The 20,613-nt window shown below is 47.1% G+C and overlaps 1 non-coding gene and 1 pseudogene across 1 annotated transcript; one reads left to right on the top strand and one right to left on the bottom strand.

Moving 5' to 3' along the window:
* Nucleotides 1-1,163: 1,163 nt before the first annotated feature.
* Nucleotides 1,164-8,663, bottom strand: LOC147093766 (putative G protein-coupled receptor 139; annotated as a pseudogene).
* An 11,511-nt stretch (nt 8,664-20,174) lies between these two features.
* trnal-uaa (transfer RNA leucine (anticodon UAA)) lies at nt 20,175-20,258 on the top strand. Its single transcript has one exon. It is a non-coding gene; the product is annotated as a tRNA-Leu (tRNA).
* Nucleotides 20,259-20,613: the final 355 nt, after the last annotated feature.

Genomic DNA, 20,613 nt, shown 5'->3' with positions numbered 1-20,613 from the left:
CTCACGACTGGAAACAAAACTGTTCATAGACACCGGGACAGGGGACTCACTACTGGAAACACCACTGTTCATAGACACCGGGACAGGGGACTCACTACTGGAAACACCACTGTTCATAGACACAGGGACAGGGGACTCACTACTGGAAACACCACTGTTCATAGACACCGGGTGAGGGGACTCACTACTGGAAACACCACTGTTCATAGACACAGGGACATGGGTCTCACTATTGGAAGCATCCTTGTTCATAGACACAAGTGCAGGGGAACTCGATGCTGGAAGCAACAACAATAACAACAACTTTTATTTACATAGCACCTTTAAAGTAGTAAATCGTCACAAGGCACTGCGCAGGTGCATAAAAAGACAAAAAACGACACAGAGATGCATAAGGAGAAATTCGGGCAGGTGAACAAACGCTTGGTCATAGAGGTAGGTTTTAAGGAGTGTCTTAATGGAGGAAAGAGAGGTAGAGAGGCGGAGAGGGTTAGGGAGGGAATTCCAGAGCTTAGGGCCGAGGCAACAGAAGGCACGGCCACCAATGGTTGAATGATTATAATCAGGGATGCTAAAGAGGGCAGAATTAGAGGAGCGCAGATAACTCGGGGGGCTGTGGGGCTGGAGGAGTTTACAGAGATAGGAAGAGGCGATGCCATGGTGGGATTTGAATATTATGATGGGAATTTTGAAATCGAGGCTTTAAGCCGGAGCCAAAGTAGCTCAACGAGCACAGGGGTGATTGGTGAACGGGACTTGGTGCGAGTAAGGACACAGGCAGCTGAATTTTGGATCACCTCAAGTTTACATAGTGTGGAATGTGGGAGGCCAGCTAGGTGTGAGATGGAACAGTGAAGTCTAGAGGTAACAAAGGCATGGGTGAGAGTTTCAGCAGTGGATGAGCTGAGGCAAGTGGGGAGACGGGCGATGTTACTGAGGTGGAAATAGGCGGTCTTCATTATGCTGCAGATACTCGGAAGCTCATTCCAGGGTCAAATATGACCCAAGGTTGTGAACAGTGTGGGTCAGCCGCAGGCAGATGTTAGGGAGAGGGATGGAGTCAGTGGCTGGGAACGGAGTTCACCACTGTTCATCGGCACAAGTCCAGGAGTCTCACTATAGGAAACAACATCGCTTTAGTTCCAATAAATCCCACAGTCCCACCGGTGATGGAGGAGCTGTTCACGAGCTAGAGAAAGTAAAAGTCCAAAGACAGCACATGCTGATTGTTTTAATGATCTGTTTATTGTTCTCCAGGCAATCCACACACATAAGCCGCCACAGTTATTGTTCATGTCCTTATATTATTTAAATATTAATTACAGACGGGCTTATTCTCCTTTCACACTCAACTGGTGTAACCCACGTGTTCTGACGCTCATCCAGCAATCAACACCCCATTCTCACATCAGCCTAAACCACAATGCTGGGTCTTGTATTTCTTTGTGTCCAGAGTTTGATTTAATCCAATTAAACCCCTACCGCTTTTATAACCTTACCATCCACATGATGCTAGCTCTTCTACCTTGCTCACTGACTCTTACATGGAAACACGCGGGCCTTGTCAGATAGAGGCCAGCGTTATATCTGGAGAAGCCTGGGGCAGAGATGGAGCCTGTTGGGGTTCCGCTAAAAGATGCAAGAGCACAGGATGGGATATGAGATGCAATGCAGGTCTAATGCTGGGAATTCCTCCGAACTTTTCGTTGCTAAACTAATTTAAATATTATTCTCAGTGGATATTTCATCCCAATCTTCAGCTCCTCTCTGAATTTAGTCTGTGTTACTGCATAAATACACGTGTTTGTGCAGCAGCTCAATAGCAGGAGCATATAGCTGGTCCAATCTGCGATAAGCATCGGGTCATTGAAACCTGTTGAATAATAACGGTTTGTAATTCGCATTAATAAGAAAACTATCACGTACGTCGTCCAGAGCAGTATGAAGTTTCCGGATATAGCGAAGAGTAAGATAATGGATTTCCTTCGGTTCTCCATCTCCGGATCATTGTGATTCGCATCATTCTTGCTGCTCCTCAGCCTCCTGCGGACTCTACTGGCCGCCAAAATTTGTCCTACGGTCAGAGCATTGAGCAGCAGCATCAGGAATATTGGGAGCAGTGGGGTGAAACAGCGGTGGATCCAGGTAAATACTACCCACGCAGTTACAGTGTAATGATCTAGTTTTATATTACAGCCCCAGGGCACGTTGTCGATTGTATACCAGGGTTCAAATGCAAAGTTCCAGGGAATGTTTTTCAAACAGAACAGCAGACACACGGTTCCTATGACCACGGCTGCAGTTTTCTCGGTGCAATATTTAGTCCTCAGCTTCTGGCAACAAATGGTAACAAAACGATCAAAAGTAAAAGCGACTGTTAACCAGACAGAAATATCTGTGACTACATGAACCAGGACAGCGTGGAAAGAACACACAGGTGTGAGGAACAGGAAGGTAGTTGGGAAATAATAATCATTAATCCGAACCAGTATCACATCAGTGATAATGACCAGTAGATCCGCCGCCGCCATGGCCACCAGGTAGCGGGTGATACACCTGGAGAGACCGCACTTTCCCCGCGACAGGATCACAATCGTCATCACGTTCGCTGTAAATGGGAAACAGACAGAAACAGGGAATCAGCCTTCAGATTACAGCAAGGGAGTCGGTTTCACAGTATTTGATGTGAAATGTACTTTACTGCAGGATCTGGGAATGGGAACTGAACTCATTACCGCTGCTAGGATTGGGCAGTTGATAACAATTTTAACATAAAATTGCAATGTTCAGTATAAGAGAGTCTGGAGTAAATAAGTGAAAATAAACGCCTCCAGCAAAGATTAAAACATGAACAAAATGGATTCTCTGGGAATTTCCTCAGAGCTGCTCCTCTTCCACCATCACAGCTTCCTCAGAAGTGCAAGGAATCCCGACGAGTTCCGAGTAAATTACCGGCCCTTTAATTGTACGAGCAAATGGACAGCCAGATAATGAGTTATAATTAATAGCAACAAGTAGCAGTTCAGTGACAGAAGAACGAATGAAAACAAAACGAAATTAAAGTGATTGAAAATAAGTACTGAATGGTCAGTTATAAATTGGGAGATAAATGATGGGTGAGGAGCAGTGAGAATGAAGCCGGCCCGAAATGTGGTAAATGCTAAACGGGGAGCACCGATGGTGAGATCATCGCCGGGTTTGGATCCGTGGCCAGGAGAGGGGAGCAGATACCAGGCGGAGGTCAGAACAGGCTCGTATTTGTCAGGTTGGATTCTCAGACTGGGGGGAATGACTAAAAACTGTTGAAAAGACAAATGTCAAACACCATGTTACAAAGCGACTTGTTGTGGGTCAACTCGACCAGTTTCTGTTTACAAACCACCGGATGGACATTTCAACAAAAGCAAAATACTGCGGATGCTGGAAATCTGAAATTAAAACAGAAAATGCTGGAAATACTCAGCAGGTCAGGCAGCATCTGCAGAGAGAGAAACACATTTAACGTCTCAGGTCGATGACCCTTCGTTAGAACAGGAAAAAGTCAGATGGACAGTTCACCTGATCAACCGACTTCCCCTCGCTGGAAACCCCAGGTCCTGACATCGGTGCCTTGAACAGTTCAACATCATGTGGGCAAACTCCAACAATCACCGCAAGGGGGAGTAGGTCAGATGTGAGCAGCAACAAACAAGCTGACCTTGTTCTGTGATCCCAGGAACAATTGAACCTTCCAAAGTACACGTAGTAAGACGGAGCACTCTCCCGACCTCGCTTTTGTCACCTCTGATAATGGATGAAACTTCAGAGGGAGGTGATGGCGGCGATCCGAGGCTTACAGCAAAGACCAGTGCAAGTGACAATAGCGGCTGCTGTCCAACCCATGACAACAAAGTACCTGCCGAGATTCAGCTTCAGAAAGTTTTAGTGGGAAGGTTGTACCTCTGAATTGGACGAATCCATCTGTAAAATTAATCCGACACACGAGCAATATTGAGAACCTGTCACCCTGGTCTGTAAGATTTTCCAAAATTACATCCTAGCAGATATGGGAAATATATACAACTGAGCATTCGGAATAAACAATCAACAATATCAGAGTTTCACTCAGGATAATGTGTCGTATGGCAGGTTGTCAGCTTGACATGGAAAGAATCGTCATGGGTTAATTGGTACAGAATAAGAGAGAGAAAGAGTGTGTGGGAGAGAGAGAGAATGAGAGACGGATAGAACGAGATAGGGAGAGACTAAAAGAGAGAGTCAGTGAAAGGGAGAGGGGAGAAAGAGGGAGAAAGTAAAATTGAGATTGAGAGACAGAGACAGAGAGAGAGAAATACGAGAACTATATATATCAGAGACAACTCTGTGCAGAAGGAAAAGGCTTTGCAAGATAATGTAGGTGAAGTAGAAATAGGTCACTGTCTTCCTGCAGAACCGTCTTTAGACAAGAGGCACTTCGGTGGAAATGATATGACATGATTTTAGGCGTGTATAATTTTTAAATAGTTAAGCAGCTGGTGGGATCTCCATGGATACAGAAATATATTGTAAAGGTACTGCCCCCGAATCAGAGATAAGAGATATGAGGTGCTGTCCAGTGACTCTGAGCAGGTTGAGGTGGACCTTCTGCTTGAACTGCTGCAGTCCATGTGGTGAAGTTGCTCCCACAGGGCTGTTAGGGCGGCACTTCTAAGCTTTGGACACAGTTACTATGCACCAAATGTGATGGGATAATTTTTTCCCAATGTTACCAATATTTTGTAATGAGTCAAACCATTTCAGTAATTTATTTATCTAAAATATGCAGCATTATACAAAATTGCTAAAATTATTCGCCACATTTATCATGCACTAAACCATTAATTGATTCAACAATTGGATCAGTGTTTCAATGGTTTATTAATTATAGCCCCGCCTTACTTAGAGTCACACTTTAAACAGTGGTGACACTTAAATAACAAACGATCTAGTTACACAACGATTGCCGTCAATTACACTTGTTTCTATTTCCAAGTGCAATGACGGAATATGAAGAAAAGAATATCCACCACTCTGAGAATCCAACCACCAATGTCGTCAGTTAAAAATAAAAATATCTTTACTGCTGTGCCGTAATGTTTCTATTTCCCCAGCTCTCCGTTCCTTCAGTCTCCGGGCTCACTCTCCGTGCAATGTCCCGAATATAACCATTAAAGCACAGAACATTATAATATCAATAAGCATATCGCAAAAGGAAGAGGGGGGACAGTTAGGGCGTGATATTCCCAGAATTTCTGAAACTGACCCGTAATCTGTAGAATAATCACCTCCGGACAAACACAGCAACTGAGCAGACCCGCAAGGAGAGCAGTAATACAAAGAGACACGGACTTATACAATCAATAACCAGTTACAATGCCTCACCGGGAACTCCACGGGCGACAAGTATAACTTCAGAAATCACTTATACCAGTTACACTGAAAATGGACACGCGATTAATGGAACTCCCATTGCAGAAATGCTGATGACTTGGGAGCTTGATGCACAGTTACACAGGGACACAGGAGGAGGTTATTCAGCCCCACAAGCCTTTTCCAACATCACATTAGACCCTGGCTGATCTGCACCTTAACTCCATTTACCTGTCTTGGTTCCATATCCCATGATACTCATACCATAAAAAGTTATATCCATCACAGTCTTCAAAATTTCAATTGACCGAGCATTGACGGGCTTTTGGGAAAACGAGTTCCAGAAAACACTGCCCTTTGTGTGAGAAAGTGTTCCCTGATTTACCTCCTAAATGGCATAACTCTCATTTTAAGATCATGTCCCCTCGTTCTCCAATCTCCACCAAGGAAACAGTTTCTCTGCATCTACATTATCGAATCTCTTTATCATTTTAAATAACTCGTATATAACACCCCTCAACATTCTAAACACAAGGAATACAAACTAAGTTTATGCAATCTGTCCTCACAATTTAACCCTTTAAGCCCCGGTGTAATTCAGGCGAACCTGCGCTGAACTCCCTCCAAGACGAATACATGTTTCCGGTGATGCGGTGCCCAAGACTGAACTCGTGCTCCAGGTGGGGTCTGACCAAGGTTCGATTTAACTGAAGCATCACTTGCTCACTTTCGAATTTAAACACCCTTGTGAAAAAAAACAAAATCCCATCAACATTTATCCCTGCTTTTTGTCTCCTTCCTCGCAAGCAACTACCAACCCGTCTCACAAGGTTACCTCCAATACTGTGCAATCTCACCTTTGTTAATAATTTCTGTGTGAAACTTTATCTGAAGCAGGGAAATAACTGACACTGTATTACAACTTGTGAATATGGGGACCAACATTCCATTGCATCGTGTGCTGACGGTTTTTACAGTTAAAATTACCCCCGCTGACAGGACATTGAATGAAGATAATAATTGGAGCTTTTGCTGGATATTATATGTGCATTATGATCTCAATGAACATATCACTCAAGGAAGATGGCGGACAGGGAGGATGTGATATTCAATTAAATTCTGACATTGATTTGGAAAAAGCAAAACAAATTCTTCAGAAGGAACAGAAAAAATATCGGGCATGTACAAAGACCAGTGACACACTTAAACCCTGATTCACAAAGTCAGTAAGTTCAGATTCAGTTAGCGGAACACCAAATACCGCTTGTAGAACGGGAACATGGCAAACAGATATACAATACATTCCACTTTATTTATCTCTGAGAAATGATGGGGACTCTTGGTGCAGGACACCGAGCCACAATGGACCCTGTGAGCTGTAATATTCAGAGAAAGACTTATTAATACAGGAGCGAAGCTTCCAATGGGAGCATTAGGCTGCATTGTCCCTGAGATTTGTGAGAGTCAGCGGGACAGTGAGACAACTCACTTCACTATGTCCTTACTGAGTAACATCTTTAAACAGACCTGGCAGAGTTTTAAAACCAATAGTAGAAATATTGGAGTTTGATGCCGATCACATTTGTTCAAAAAGCAACCTGGAACTTTTAGTAGCAGCGGGTATTGGGAACTCATTCCACTGAATGTGAGATTTCAGTTTCCCAGCTGAAGGGGAGAATTTGATTCCTTGTAATGTAGGAGTTAAAATACACCGGTTTCATACCCAGGGCTCAGTCACACTAAACTATGAATCTGAGCTAGAGGAATGTAACACAGACACAGATTACAGGGCGATATGATCAAAGTGTTTACAATGTTGCAAGGATGGGAGAAGGTAGATAGAAGCAGATTGATTCCAGCAAATGATGGGGTCAAGAACGAGGTGTCATAGATACAAGATTGAACAGAAGACATTCGGTACATTGGAAAAGGGAGCGGGAGAAACATCTTTACAAAGAGAGTTGGGAGGCGGTGGAGTTCAGTTCCAGGGTTAGTGGTTGAGGCAGAAGCTATGCTCAGTTTCAGAGTAGAGTGGATAGGTTGATGGAGGAAGAGGTGATGAAGGGATATCGGGACAGGTTGGTTAACTGTCTTTACAAATATCTTCTAACTGTAAGGATCAGAAGGGAACTAATTATAACTTGGTAGTGAGCAGCGGTTTGACCGGGCGGACAGGCTGGCTGAGAGTTCAGCTGGTGTTATATCAACATGCAAGTGTATGATCTGAACAATAAAAGTGTCCGGTTTGTATAAAGGGACCAGAACCCGGCTTCTGATCGGTGCTCTGGGTAAAATGCGGGTGATGGAAGCTGAAACGGATTTTTCAAATGGGGACAAACCCAGGAGAGTTTCACAGAGTGCCGCTGCTTTGTTTCAATCGCACTCTCAGTGCATTGGATTCCCGGTCTGAGCTGCTGGAAGGGATGTGACAGGCAGCACTGTGCCCGCCCGGTGGGTGAAGAGGAGTCTGAGAACAGGCTGGTGACCGGTCAGGGGAGAAGATCAGGGGGAGAGTCTGTGTCCCTGCATGGAGCACAAACCCACCCTCGGCATGGAGTGTGTTCAGCAGGAACAATATCCAGCACTTTGCTGGAAACAGACTGAGAAGAGCGGGAAGATTCTGATTAATGAGACTGAACAAATCCCACTCCTGACTGTCCAGATTCCCAGGTATATGTCCAGGAGCGGCCGTCAGTCGACCGATCCCCAGCGGGAGTCAGAGGGGGAAAAACTGGAGCATTTTATAACACAGTGAATGTTCAGTAAAATATAGCCCTTGTCAGGTATTACCGAATGTTACTGGAAAGAAGGGGAGGAGAGAAAATCTGGCCGGGCATGGAAGCAATGGAATTAAAATATTCCATGGAATCACACATTGCACGAGTTCTCAGTTAAAATGGAATCATTGGAAAGACATTAAATGCAGAAAATAATCTGCAGTTTTTATGGGGTTTAAAGAAACTAAAAAATGCAAAAAATTATCAGTCAATGAACGAGGTACAGCGGGAAATACAGTCACTGAATTTCTGCCTTTCAATTGACTTGTGAAAAACAGTGAGAAAAGGACACTTACCGAGATAGGAGCAGAAACAGAGTCAACCCTGATTCACAACTTTAGTAATGGAATGTAATCACTTACCGGGGATTCCAACGGCTGCTATAATCGGATAGTAAATCATTACTGCCTGTATAACTGGCGGTAAGATGGTAAATGGATATGCAATGTACGGAACTCTCATTCTGTCGGAGAAGTGATGGTGACTCTTTGCACTGGACACAGGGCTCAACTGAGTCTGTGAGATGAGTGATTGAGCGAAAACCATTTATAATTGAGGGACACTTCCCGTGGGATCAGGAAGCATCAGGAGTATTGACATTACTTCCAGTCATTTGGGCAGCGTGTCAACTCCCTACACTGTCATGTTTGTGCTGCACTAATTAGATACAAATTGATATTGCAAGTGTTTTGAAATGAAACCGCCCAAAGATTGGAATAATACTTTCCTCACATTTCTCTCTGTCAATGTACTGAAAGCCGGGCTCTGACCGCATCGCTGCAACACCTTCAACAGAAGCAGCTTCAGGCTCCCCCCTGTGACGTCACACGGCTCAGTCCTGTCGATGCAGCAACTGAATTCCCCCAATTCTCAAACATCTTTCAGTGTTTACACCGCCCCCGGCCCTCCAAACTCAGCCATTTCAATGTGGGAGTTTAGGCTGGCAATTGAGTGAGGAATTTGTGTCTTTAGGACGGGAAGAGTTCGGGCTTTGCAGCAACACCTGGAATAAATTAAATCTAAAATCTCAGGTAGAAAAATGAAACCATGGACAGGGGCTCGAAAAATCCTGGATTTCACTGAAATCCACATTCTATAAAGGTTACAGGTTAAGGCAGAGCCCTGTTCCTTTAGAGGGATAATCTAGGTATGGGGTACTATACAATATTGAAATAGGATGGGCCACATTTAGAGCAGAATCGCTGTGGAAATCTGCATCCCCCAGGATTCTGTGGGCTGCGGTGGGGATTAGAGTTTCTGCTCATTTCATTATTTTCTATTATTATCCATTCCCGGTAGTTCCACTTTGATCTTTCCAGTGATATTATCGAAAGCCAGTCCGTGGAACACAGGTGCATTCAGACCAGGAGTCGGTCATTCAGCGTCTCGGGCCTGCTCCGCCATTCAATTTGTCCATGGCTGATCTGCAGCTCAGCTCCATTTCCCCGGCTTTGCTGCTTATCCCTTCATATCCTCAGCTAACAACAATGTATCGATCACAGCCATGAAAGCTCCAAATAATCCCGAGCATCTGCAGCTTTTTGTGGGTTAGAGTTTCAAATTCCCACCAGCCATCGTGTGACAAAGTGCATCTTGATTTCGCTCCTGAATGACATAAATCTAATGTTAAGCTTATTGTATAGAATTACAGATAATATACAGCAGAGGAACAGGCCATTCGGCCCAACTGGTCCAAGCTGCTGTTTCTGCTCTACCAGTCTCCTCTCACCCCATCACCATGGCCTTCTAGTCATTTTACCCTCATGTATTTACCTAGCTTCCCCTTAAATACATCTGTGCAACTCGATTCACCTAATGATTGTGGTAGCGAGTTCGACAATACGTCCCCTTGTTCATGATTCTTGCACCAGACAGAATTGTTTCCCGGTATCTACCCTATTGAATCGTTAGACATTTTAAGCACCTCTTACAGGTCAGCCCTCAATCTCCTTTTCTCAAGGAAATGGAAGCAATATTTTGCAACATGTCCTCGTAATTTAACCCTTTTAGCTCAGGTAAATTTCAGGTGATTCTGTGCTGCATCAACTCCAAGGCCTATATATAATCAGTGAGGGACTCGGGAGGTGAGAGAAGGAAGGAAGACTGGAAAATGGATTGGAGGGACAGATTGGGGCCTCGTGGAAAGAGAGGGGCAATGGGGGTCGGAGGATGGGGAGACTAGAGAATGGGAGGTCAGAGAGAGGATAATGGGGTCAGCCAGAGGGGGAATGAGGGTCATGACAGAGGAATGGGGTTAGGGAGAGGGGGCAAGAGGGTCAACAGCAGGTACATGGGATCCTAGAGACGGGGGAAGTGAATCAGCAGCAGATACATCGGGCCAGGGAGTGCGGGAAGATGGTCAGCAGCAGGTAAATGGGTTCAAAGAGAGGGGGAAAGAGGGTCAGCAGCCGATAAATCGGGCCAGAGAGAGGAGGGAAGAGGGTCAGCAGCAGGTAAATGGGGTCAGAGAGAGGGGGGAAGAGGGTCAGTAGCAGGTAAATGGGGTCAAAGAGAGGGGGAAAGAGGGTCAGCAGCCGGTAAATGGGTTCAAAGAGAGGGGGAAAGAGGGTCAGCAGCCGGTAAATGGGTTCAAAGAGAGGGGGAAAGAGGGTCAGCAGCCGGTAAATCGGGCCAGAGAGAGGAGGGAAGAGGGTCAGCAGCAGGGAAATGGGGTCAAAGAGAGGGGGGAAGAGGGTCAGCAGCAGGTAAATGGGGTCAGAGAGAGGGGGGAAGAGGGTCAGTAGCAGGTAAATGGGGTCAAAGAGAGGGGGGAAGAGGGTCAGCAGCAGGGAAATGGGGTCAAACAGAGGGGGAAGAGGGTCAGGAGCAGGTAAGTGGGTCAGAGAGAGGGGGAAGAGGGTCAGCAGCAGGTAAATGCGGCCAGAGGGAGGGGGAAGAGGGTCAGCAGCGGGTAAATGGGGTCAGAGGGAGGGGGAAGAGGGTCAGCAGCAGGTAAATGTGGTCAGAGAGAGGGGGGAAGAGGATCAGCAGGTAAATGGGGTCAGAGAGAGGGGGAAGAGGGTCAGCAGCAGGTAAATGGGGTCAGTGTGAGGGGAAGAGGATCAGCAGCAGGTAAATGGGGCCAGAGAGAGGGGGAAGAGGATCAGCAGCAGGTAAATGTGGTCAGAGAGAGGGGAATCTCCAGAGGGCTGTGGATGCTCAGTCGATGACTATCTTCATGACTGAGATCGATAGATATCTGCGCACCAACTGAATCAAGGGATATGAAGATCGGGCGGGAAACTGAAGTTGTGCTGGAAGTTCAGCCATGATCTTACTGATTGGTGGAGCAGCCTCGAGGGTTTCTATGGCCTACTCCTGCTCCTTTTTCTTATGTTATTATGAAACGCAGCAGCCAATTTGTGCACAGCAAGCTCCCACAAACGGCAATGTGACAATGACCAGATAATCTGTTGTTTTGAGTAGATTGAGGGATAAATATTGACCAGGTCACCGGGTAACTTCCCTGCTCTTTTTCGAAGTAGTGCCATATGTGATCTTTTACGCCCACCTGAGAGGGCAGACGGGGCTTGGTTTTAACGTCTCAGCTAAAACACGGCAACTCCGACAGTGCAGCACTCCTTCAGTGCGGCACTGCAGTGCCCAGGTCTCTGAACCAATATCTTTCTGATTCAGGGTGTCACCAACTGAGCCACGGTTGACACACGGCCTCCCTGAAGGCCCGCATCATTGTATCGAAACGGAGCTGGAGCTTCCCGGATTGTTGGAACCGACAGGTTGCAGGTGTCCTGTTGAGCGAAAGAATCTCTCTGAGAAGAGCGGGAAGCCAATCGGGGAAATTAAAGGAAGTGGTGAATTAGTGACCTGCCAGACACCCAATCCGGGAATGACGGATTGAACCAAATATAGGAAAAGAGGAACTCTACAGGTACCTGTTCGCTAATTCTTCAACATCGTAAAACCATCCCAAGTAATTCTCCCGGTGTCCTGGCCGGTATTTCCACCTTACATTAATTTCACGGAAACTTTGACTTTAAATCAGACAATAGTCAGAAGATGGCAGCGTGAATCTACATTGCAGCTGAATGTATTGTCATGTATTGTGTTTAAAGTTACCTCACACTATTTATAAAATGGGGCGCACAGTTAAGATGAAGAGGGGCCGGCGAACTGTGGATTCCACCGCGGCTGCTGCTCAACAATAATTGCCCTCAGTGTGTACAGTGAGCAGAAGGAATTGCTGCTGTTTCTTCACATTTCCCACTGCACTCATTGTCATTCTGCTTTAACAGAACCAGCTTGGATCTCCAGATGTATTTAAACAATAAACCTCGGGGCTGATAGAATAATAATACAATAATATGAACATGATGTGTTTTCAATGGAGAAGTGTTTTCCACCTGCCGTGAGCAGAGAGCTTGGTGAAGACAGCGTTGGGTGAATCTGCTAAACTGAGTGGTGATGGGAAGTTGGTGAGAGTGGGAAATCGGTGCAGAGGGGAAGGAGCTGCTCGGTAATTTAAATCAAGGAACAACAGTAAATACACAAAATAGTGTAGCTAATTAGATCTAGGAATAAAATTAACTAGGTTCAGGGTAGCAACATTAAAGGAATCTGAACTGCATTAAATAAAAATCGGATGTACGTCATTAATTAAATAATAAGTAGGAGTAAGGAGTGCTAAATTAATATATATAGAATAATAGAATAGAATCATAGAAGTTTACAGCACCGAAGGGGCCATTCGGCCCATCGTGCCAGTGCCTGTTCTTTGAAAGAGCGGTAAAATTTGAAGCCAGACCCCAGCGTTTTACTCTTAATCCTGGAAATCAGTTCCCTACAAATACAGGTCCAATTGTAATCAAGATCAAGGGGCAGCTGAGACCCGATGCCTGCAATTCTTGTGGCATTTAGCAGCTGCAGAAAGTTTCCTGTTTCCTGGACAACCACGTGTGCAGGATGAGCCCCCAGTTTCTCGAGCTCAGGGTTTCTGAGACTGAGGAGCGGCGGGAGTCACTGCTGGGCATTCGGGTGATGGCAATTCCCCGCAGAAAAAGTTGCAGGAGGTGGTAACCACGCAGCTACAGAGAGTTCAGGTGGGGAGTAAGTGGGTGGCCAGCCGGCAGGTGAGGAAGAGGCAGGCCGTGCAGGAATCCCCCGCGAATCTGGCCCTCTCAACCCGGTTTTCCGTGCTGATACCAGTGACGGTGATGACACCCTGGGGGAGTGCATCCTAGAGCAAAGAGCTTGGTGAAGGGAGAGATGGGTGAATCTGCTAAACGGCTTCGTGGGGCAAATGGCTGCACAGGGGGCGCAGCAATGCGAGCACATTCAGTAGTGCTTGGGGATTCGATATTCAGCGGGGAGAGACAGGCGTTACAGCATCAGTCGTCGTGATTCTCGCAGAGTATGTTGCCTCCCTGATGCCAGGGTGATGGACATCATTGATAGGGTGCATAACATTTTGCGAAGGGCAGATGAACAGCCAGCAGCCATGATCATTGTTGGAACCAATGACAGAGATAGGAAACGGGCTGTGTTCCTACAGGCACATTTTCCAGAGCAAGTTAAATTGCAGGACCAAAAATGGCAGTAATCCCTGGATTACTCCCAGTGTCATGTCCTGGAGCATATAGGAGAAGTAAGATAAGACATGTTGATGTGTGGCTGGAGAACTGGTGCAGATGGGAGTTGTAAGACAGTCTGATTGTCTGATAGTTTATAGAGTTCAGACTCGTGGAACAGACAACACAAAACCCAATGAATCTGTGAAATTTCTTTTAATTAAAAATCCACAAGAGGTTACAAGTAAAATTAGCAGAATACAAACAGTACTCAATTCATGTACTTATCACAAGCAAGGATCAAAAATCATTTACTTTAAGCTCAGGTGACTAAAAGCAAACCCACATGCATACAACACCTGGTTGGGTATTGGAGCCGTGGGGCAGTGGGTGAATGGGTGGGAATTGGAGTTGGGGGTGCGTGGGTGAATGGTTGGGTATTGGAGCCGGGGGGGGGCAGTGGGTGAATGGTTGGGTATTGGAGCCGGGGGACAGTGGGTGAATGGTTGGGCATTGGAGCCGGGGGGCAGTGGGTGAATGGTTGTGTATTGGAGCCGGGGGTCCCTGGGTGAATGGTTGGGCATTGGAGCCGGGGGGCAGTGGGTGAATGGTTGTGTATTGGAGCCGGGGGTCCCTGGGTGAATGGTTGGGTTTTGGAGACGAGGGGGCAGTGGGTGAATGGTTGGGTATTGTGGTCGCGGGTCCGTGGGTGAATGGTTGGGTATTGGAGACGGGGGGCAGTGGGTGAATGGTTGGGTATTGGAGCCGGGGGGCAGTGGGTGAATGTTTGGGTATTGGAGCCGGCAGTCCATGGGTGAATGGTTGGGTATTGGAGACGGGGGGGCAGTGGGTGAATGGTTGGGCATTGGAGTCGGGGGGGCAGTGGGTGAATGGTTGTGTATTGGAGCTGGGGGTCCCTGGGTGAATGGTTGGGTTTTGGAGACGAGGGGGCAGTGGGTGAATGGTTGGGTATTGGAGTCGGGGGGGCAGTGGGTGAATGGTTGGGCATTGGAGTCGGGGGGGCAGTGGGTGAATGGTTGTGTATTGGAGTCGGGGGGGCAGTGGGTGAATGGTTGGGCATTGGAGTCGGGGGGGCAGTGGGTGAATGGTTGTGTATTGGAGCTGGGGGTCCCTGGGTGAATGGTTGGGTTTTGGAGACGAGGGGGCAGTGGGTGAATGGTTGGGTATTGTGGTCGCGGGTCCGTGGGTGAATGGTTGGGTATTGGAGACGGGGGGCAGTGGGTGAATGGTTGGGTATTGGAGCCGGGGGGCAGTGGGTGAATGTTTGGGTATTGGAGCCGGGGGGCAGTGGGTGAATGTTTGGGTATTGGAGCCGGCAGTCCATGGGTGAATGGTTGGGTATTGGAGCCGGGGGGCAGTGGGTGAATGTTTGGGTATTGGAGCTGGCAGTCCATGGGTGAATGGTTGGGTATTGGTGCCGGGGGTCATGATTGCATATTGGAGCCGAGGGGGCAATGGGTGTATGTCTGGGTACTGGAGCTGCGGGGGCAGTGGGCGAATGGTTGGGTACTGGAGCCAGGGGGCAGTGGGTGAATGGCTGGGTACTGGAGCTGAGGGGGCAGTGGGTGAATGTTTGGGTACTGGAGCCGGGGGGCAGTGGGTGAATGGTTGTGTACTGGAGCCGGGGAGCAGTGGATGAATGGTTGGGTATTGGCACCGGGGGGCAGTGGTTGAATGCTTGGGTACTGGAGCTGGGGGTGCAAGGGTGGTGCAGTGGGTGAACATTTGAGTATTGGAGCCGAGGGCCGGGCGTGTTGCAGTGGGGCATGGTGGAGTATTGGAGACGATGGACAATGGTTGGGTATTGGAGCTGGGGGCAATGGTTGGGCATTGGAGCTGGGTGCAATGGTTTGGAATTGTTACTGTGGGGGGAGCTGTGTTTGTGTATTGGATCCGGGGGGCAATGGTTGGGCATTGGAGCCGGGGACAATGGTTGGGTTTTGTAGCTGTTGGTGGAGCTGTGTTTGTGTATTGGCTCCGGGGGGCAGTGGTTGAGTATGGCAGCTGTGGTGGGAGCAGTGTGTATGTATTGGAGCCGGGGGCAATGGTTGGGTATTGGAGCTGCGGGGCGGGGGGATGTACTGGTTGGGTATTGTAGCTGTGGTGGGAGCAGTGGTTCGGTATTGGAGCCGGTGGGTAATGGTTGGGTATTGTAGCTGTGGTGGGAGCAGCGGTTGGGTACTGGAGCTAATGGGCAATGGTTGGGTATTGCAGCTGTGGTGGGATCAATGGTTGGGTATTGGAACCTGGGGGCAATGGTTGGGTATTGTAGCAGTGGTGGGAGCAGTGGTTAGGTATTGGAGGCGCGGGCAATGGTTGGGTATTGGAGCCTGGGGGCATTGGTTGGGTATTGTAGCTGTGGTGGGGGCAATGTTTGTGCATTGTAGCTGTGGTGGGAGCAGTGATTGGGTATTGGAGCTGTGCTGGGAGCAGTGGTTGGGTATTGGAGCTGAGGGGCAATGGTTGGGTATTGCAGCTGTGGTGGGAGCAATGGTTGGGTATTGGAGCCGGGGGGACAATTGTTGTGTATTGCAGCTGTGGTGGGAGCAGTGGTTGGATATTGAACTGGGGGGCACTGCCAGGTGCAATATGATGGACTTTGATTCCTTGGCTGGAAGTGAGGAAAAGATGCAATGGCAGCTTGAAGGAATGTTGTTAAAGGAGAACCAGATGTTCAAGGACCAGGGAGGGGAGATTAGACAGGTGTTGTTCTCAGTGACGGACCGAGTGTCCAATGAACATAAACTGCAGGTCAAAATTAGTGCACCATCCAAGAGGATGCTCAGGCTTCAATTGACGCCTCAAAGGGAGTTGCTTGTAGCATGTATGGGGTATTCCTTCTTTCCCCTAATACACCGGGGATGGGGTGATATCAAGAACAACCTAATCCCCAACTTTGTGACAAATAAACAGCTGGCAGAATGGAAGGTGTCGACGTCACGCTTTCCATTTGTGAACTCAGGAGGTTGGGCAGAGTCTGGGCTACGACTCACCCGTGCCATGCTAAACTGAAGGGTCTGGGAGGGAGCATTCCTGCCCTGACAATACAAGCGACCCAATATCCATAAAAGTATGGTCAGTAGAATCAGTTCTGATGTTGGAAGAGAAATTGCATTATGAATATCAGCCATTCCCACCGTACATGGTTCAAGTAAATGAAGGAAAGACAGTGCCAGACATGGCAAAATGTTCTTTAATCAAAGGATGTGTTCATATCACCTGAGGGAAGTTAATGAAACACTATGGTGGTCTTGTTTGGAATTAAGAAACTCCAAATTGCACCATGTCTGTAATATGCTGGCACCAGAGATAAACTAATACTAGTTGTGTCGCACAGGGGCGCTATTGTGTCACTACGGCCGCAGCCTCTGTGAATACAGACCCCTCACCTGCCCTGTCACCCACTCCTCTTTCTGCTTTGAACCAACCCAGGTCACCAAGATAGATCATGAGATCCTGATACCAGTGATCAAGCATAATGTTACTAACATCACAGTGCACGGTGATATGCTCTTAGACACTGACACAATATTGATTGGATTTGGATATCCACTGGACGCCCCTCCGCCACACCACGCACGTCACTAAAACTAAAATAGATTAGAGAACGAACCGTGATCACAGTAAAACACCTGCACCAACTACACCAGGAAAATGAAAACCTGCTAACAGAGCTAGAGGGAGTGGGAAGGAAATCACGGTGGGAGCAAGTCAATAACATCTTGATACACCTGTTGTTCAGAATTATTTCACAACTGTTAATTATTTTCCAATGCCGTCTACTGTTCCTGGTGATCATTGTGTACGCATTGCTTCGACAAGCCCTTACACAATTGAAGAGGAAAAACAAGGAGCCGGGTCAGCAGAGAGCTCTCCCAAGCCTGGAGTGCGGGGAAACTCAGGAATAATGATCAACCAATGAAATAAGGCCAAAGGAACCGTTGGAGCCATGCGGACATGTTTGGTGTGCTGACATCAATGTAACAGTAATCGACTGTATACTCCAAGCAAATCAACAGTAAAGACAGAAAGAAAGTTAATTGGCTCAGAGTGATTGCTCAAATTCTGGGTCTAAAGGGGGGTAATGTTAGCATGATTTAAGATGATTTATGTCAGAATGCTTTAAGATGATTCACTGGTCCAACTATCCCAGCGTCCTTTCACTTAGATTTGCATTATTGTATCAACAAGGGAGATCCAAGCATATTAATAGTAACTTTCAAAAGTGAATTGAGGTGTTCCGCAAAGCAATCACCCAATCTCTGTGTGGTCTCCCCAATGTAGCGGAGTCTGCAGCAAGTACAGTTTACTAAATTGCAAGAAGAAAAGTAAAGCGTTGTTGCACCTGGAAGTTGTGTTTGGGTCCCTGGACAGTGAGAAGGGAAGAGGTAAAAGGGCCGGTGTTGCATCTCCTGCGCTTGCACGGGAAGGTGTCGTGGGAAGGGGAAGGTGTGGGCGGGTGATAGATGAGTGGACCAGAGTGTCGCAGAGGGAGCGGTCTCTGCTGACTGCTGAAAGGGGACGGGAGGGGAAGATGTGTTTGGTGATGGGATCACGCTGGAGGTGGTGGAAATGGCGGAGGATGATCCGTTGAATGTGGAGGCTGGTGGGGTGAAAGGTGAGGACAAGGGAAATCCTATCGTGCTTCTGAGAGGAAGAGGAATGGGTGAGAGCAGAAGTGCGGGAAATGGAACAGTCGAGAGTCCTGTCCACCATGGTGGAGGGGAGTCCTTGGTTGAGGGAAAAGTAAAACATATCGGAAGGTGGCATCATCAGAAGAGATGCGATGGAGATGGAGAAACTGAGAAAAAGGAATAGAGTCCTTACAGGAATCAAGGTGGGAGGAAGTGTCGTCAAGTTAGCTATGGGAGCAGCTGGGCTTATTTGGTTGAAGTGAATGGATTCAAAGGAGAATTAGTTCAATGTATTTTCAATACAAGGGCAGCCAGGCGGAGGAGGGGCTGGTGGATGGTGACTGTGTTGGCCTCCGTTCAGGGAAGAAGCGGAGGGCCCTCCTGCCGTCCTGGTGGCTGATGGAATGTAGAGGGATTGGACGCCCACAGTGAAAGGGAGACGATGAGGACCAGGAAACTGGAAAGTAACTGTTGTTTTTTTCCACAGCAGCTTTCAAATCACTGGCATTATCAATGGATTGGTATGTTGATGTGAAAAGAATTTGTTGAATTGTGTACAACTGCGCGTCGCTGTTTAAATCAGCAGGGCGGTTGAAGGATTCGTGTTAAAGATCGAGTGTACTTCAGTTCGTGTGGTTTCGAGCACTGCTGCTGGTGGATGTGATAATTCGTCCGAGAATTGTAACCATTGGAAAGGAAGTTTTAATATTTATATCTCACATTTCCAGGCAGCGTTCCTACATTTACAGCAGGCTCTCCGCCGATTGACTGAAAATAGAAACAGGAGTAGGTCATTTAACCCTTCGAGCCTGTTCCGGCATTCAGTGAGATCATGCCTGACCTGGATCTTAACTTCACCCACCTGCTTTGACTTCTAATCAATCCCTATCTTGTCTAACAGAAAACTATCGACTGAGCTTTAAATTATTAATTACATTGGCAAAAGAACGCGAGGTGAGATGAGATTGTTTTATTACTCAGACGATGAGATTGTTTTATTACTCAGGGCGTAGTTATGATCTGGAATTCACTGTCTGAACTGTTGGTGGAAGCAGATCCGATCGCTGATCCAATAGTCACTTTCAGAAGGGAATTGGATAAATACTTGATGGCGAACAATGTGCAGGGCTGTGGGGAAAGTGCTTCATTCTATGGTTCTATGATGCGACAATGCTCTCCCTCAGTGAGCTTGTGTTTTCACCGGTAAACCTCAGGTCCCGGCTTTAATTCTCGTCCGAGCAGGCAGCGACTTTCTCTCCTTTAATGTGATGTTTCTCTTTTTCTCGCTCTATGATTCGCTCTATTTCTCTCTGTTTCTGTCGTTCTTACCATCTGTCAGTCTCTCTGTATGTCTCACTCAGTCTCAGTCACTTTCTGTAAGCTTTTCTCATTGGGTCTCTGTTTATCCGTCCAACTATTACTTTCTCGGTCACTCTCCCCATCGCTCCCCCACATCGTTTTACTCTGCACCTTATAATATAACCCTTTAAGCGCTGGCTCAGTTTAGAGCTTGCTGATCCTGGGTGTTTGACCTGCATTTTAACATTCTTCCTTCAAAGGTTTTCAGTGTTGACGGGAGGGTTACATGTTCTGTGGGCTAAAAGCCGAGGGGTTTCTTGTCCAGTTACGAACGGTCAGCGCAATGCGTTACTTGCCCAGCTGCTGTGCTTTTGCAGTTCAGCTTTTCACCGTCTGTAGTTTTAGAAAATGTCTTTATCCTCTCACATTTTCAGATTATGCTGACGCGTAGTTTGCTCTACGCTGAAAACTAAACTTAGTCAGCAAGGGATTTGTCGAATTTTCAAGCACTGCGCGGGTGGGCTTTTGCCACTAGGGTGGCCGAGTGGTTAAGGCGTTGGACTTAAGATTCAATGAGCGTATGTCTGCGTGGGTTCGAACCCCACTCCTTGGTAGATGCTAAGGCAACGAGGTTGAAAGTAAAACCTAAAGCTATTTTTGGTATGAAAACGCTTATGATCTCTGCAAGGGATGGTGCCATATTTATAATTCACCCTTCAAGACAGCGTTTCTTCATTTACAATTGGTGTACTGAACATAGGAACCGGAGGAGGCCATTCAGCCCCTTGAGCCTGTTCGCCCTTCACTGAATTCCTGTCTGAGCTTTGCCTTAACTCCATCCAGCTGCTTTGGCAACACATCAATTCAACGCATGTGTAGCAAAAACGTACCGATCTCAGATTTACATTATTAGTTGAGCTGTCATATACTGCTATTTTGTGGGAGAGAATTCCACACTGCTACCAACCT

This window comes from Somniosus microcephalus, unplaced genomic scaffold (assembly GCF_052327205.1).
Source record: "Somniosus microcephalus isolate GS21.2 unplaced genomic scaffold, FLI_Smic_1.0 unresolved_chr1, whole genome shotgun sequence".
In the NCBI taxonomy this organism is placed as follows: Eukaryota; Metazoa; Chordata; class Chondrichthyes; order Squaliformes; family Somniosidae; genus Somniosus; species Somniosus microcephalus.
The sequence above is the reverse complement of the archived record's forward strand: the minus strand, read 5'-3'. Positions and strand labels throughout refer to the sequence as shown.